This window comes from Crinia signifera, unplaced genomic scaffold (genome assembly GCF_055691185.1).
Source record: "Crinia signifera unplaced genomic scaffold, ASM5569118v1 HAP2_SCAFFOLD_326, whole genome shotgun sequence".
Classification (NCBI taxonomy): Eukaryota; Metazoa; Chordata; class Amphibia; order Anura; family Myobatrachidae; genus Crinia; species Crinia signifera.
In genome coordinates this window covers 55,001-57,888 of record NW_028142219.1, presented here as the reverse complement: position 1 = coordinate 57,888, position 2,888 = coordinate 55,001, and positions in this window count along the sequence as shown.

Genomic DNA, 2,888 nt, shown 5'->3' with positions numbered 1-2,888 from the left:
GGCTGTGGAAGTGTCCCTGGGCACGTCCGAGCGTCTTCCCCCCGGAAAAAAAAAACTTCCATATTTCCACCCCACGATGCCCGGGGAAGGTAGCCCGGGCCCGGGGGAGGCCACTCCCGGGTCCGGGGACATGTGCCCCCCGCTGGCCGACCCGAGAATTGCACAGAAAGGGTGAAAAAAGCACTTAGAAAATATCTTGAAACCGTTCACCCACTCTTCCCCGGGATTCATGCCCAGGGCTGTGGAAGTGTCCCTGGGCAGGCTGAAGCTTCTGCCCCCCGGAAAAAAAAAACTTCCATATTTCCACCCCCCGCTACCCAGGGAAGGTAGCCCAGGCCCGGGGAAGGTCACCCCCGGGTCCGGGGCACTGCGCCCCCCGCAGGACACCCGGAGAATTGCATCCAAAAGGTGAAAAAAGCACTTAGAAAATACTTCAAAATTCCTCACCCACTCAAGCCCGGGATTCATGCCCAGGGCTGTGGAAGTGTCCCCGGGCAAGCCGAAGCTTCTGCCCCCCTGAAAAAAAAAACTTCCATATTTCCACCCCACGCTACCCAGGGAAGGTAGCCCGGGCCTGGGGGAGGTCACCCCTGGGTCCGGGGCACCGCTGGCCACCCGGAGAAATGGAGTCAAGCCGTGAGAAAAAAAGCACTTTGAATTGAGAAATGGAGTCAAGCCGTAAAAATGCACTTTGAAAATACTTTGATTCCTCTCACCCACTCTTCCCCAGGATTCATGCCCAGGGCTGTGGAAGTGTCCCCGGGCATGAAGAAGCGTCTTTTCCCCCTGAAAAAAAAAACTTCCATATTTCCACCCCACGCTACCCAGGGAAGGTAGCCCGGGCCAGGGGGACGTCGTCCCGGGGTCCGGGGACATGTGCCCCCCGCTGGCCGACCCGAGAATTGCACAGAAAGGGTGAAAAAAGCACTTTGAAAATACTTTGATTCCTCACCCACTCTTCCCCGGGATTCATGCCCGGGCCTATGGAAGTGTCCCCGGGCATGAAGAAGCGTCTTTTCCCCCTGAAAAAAAAAACTTCCATATTTCCACCCCACGCTGCCCGGGGGAGGTAGCCCAGGCCCGGGGGAGGTCACCCCCGGGTCCGGGGCACTGCGTCCCCCGCAGGACAACCGGGGAATTGCGTCCAAAAGGTGAAAAAAATACTTTGAAAATAGTTTGAAATCGTTCGCCCACTCTTCCCCGGGATTCATGCCCAGGGCTGTGGAAGTGTCCCTGGGCACGTCCGAGCGTCTTCCCCCCCCGGGAAAAACAAGTTCCAGATTTTCACCCCACGCTGCCCGGGGGAGGTAGCCCGGGCCTGGTTGAGGTCACCCCCGGGTCCGGGGGACTGCGCCCCGTGCTGGACACCCGGAGAAATGCATCCAAAAGGTGAAAAAAAACACTGAAAACAGTTTGAAACTGTTCACCCACTCTTCCCCGGGATTCATGCCCAGGGCTGTGGAAGTGTCCCCGGGCAAGATGAAGCTTATGCCCCCCTGAAAAAAAAAACTTCCATATTTCCACCCCCCGCTACCCAGGGAAGGTAGCCCGGGCCCGGGGGAGGTCACCCCCGGGTCCGGGGCACTGCGCCCCCCGCAGGACACCCGGAGAATTGCATCCAAAAGGTGAAAAAAGCACTTAGAAAATATCTTGAAATCGTTCACCCACTCTTCCCCGGGATTCATGCCCAGGGCTGTGGAAGTGTCCCTGGGCAGGCTGAAGCTTCTGCCCCCCCGGGAAAAAAAAACTTCCATATTTCCACCCCACGCTACCCAGGGAAGGTAGCCCAGGCCCGGGGGAGGTCACCCCCGGGTCCGGGGCACTGCGCCACCCGCAGGACACCCGGGGAATTGCATCCAAAAGGTGAAAAAAGCACTTAGAAAATATCTTGAAATCGTTCACCCACTCTTCCCCGGGATTCATGCCCAGGGCTGTGGAAGTGTCCCTGGGCACGTTCGAGCGTCCTCCCCCCTGAAAAAAAAACTTCCATATTTCCACCCCCCGCTACCCAGGGAAGGTAGCCCAGGCCCGGGGGAGGTCACCCCCGGGTCCGGGGCACTGCGCCACCCGCAGGACACCCGGGGAATTGCATCCAAAAGGTGAAAAAAGCACTTAGAAAATATCTTGAAATCGTTCACCCACTCTTCCCCGGGATTCATGCCCAGGGCTGTGGAAGTGTCCCTGGGCACGTTCGAGCGTCCTCCCCCCTGAAAAAAAAACTTCCATATTTCCACCCCCCGCTACCCAGGGAAGGTAGCCCAGGCCCGGGGGAGGTCATCCCCGGGTCTGGGGACCGGCGTCCCCCGCAGGACAACCGGGGAATTGCGTCCAAAAGGTGAAAAAAATACTTTGAAAATACTTTGAAATTCCTCACCCACTCGATCCCGGGATTCATGCCCTGGCCTATGGAAGTGTCCCCGGGCATGACAAAGCGTCTTCCCCCCCTGAAATAAAAACTTCCACAAAACCACCCCGCGCTGGCCAGGGAAGGTAGCCCGGGCCAGGGGGACGTCGTCCAGGGGTCCGGGGACATGTGCCCCCCGCTGGCCGACCTGAGAATTGCACAGAAAGGGTGAAAAAAGCACTTTGAATATACTTTGATTCCTCACCCACTCTTCCCCGGGATTCATGCCCGGGCCTATGGAAGTGTCCCCGGGCATGAAGAAGCGTCTTCCCCCCTGAAAAAAAAAGTTCCATATTTCCACCCCACGCTACCCAGGGAAGGTAGCCCGGGCCCGGGGGAGGTCACCCCCGGGTCCGGGGAACTGCGCCACCCGCAGGACACCCGGGGAAATGCGTCCAAAAGGTGATAAAAATACTTTGAAAATAGTTTGAAATCGTTCACCCACTCTTCCCCGGGATTCATGCCCAGGGCTGTGGAAGTGTCC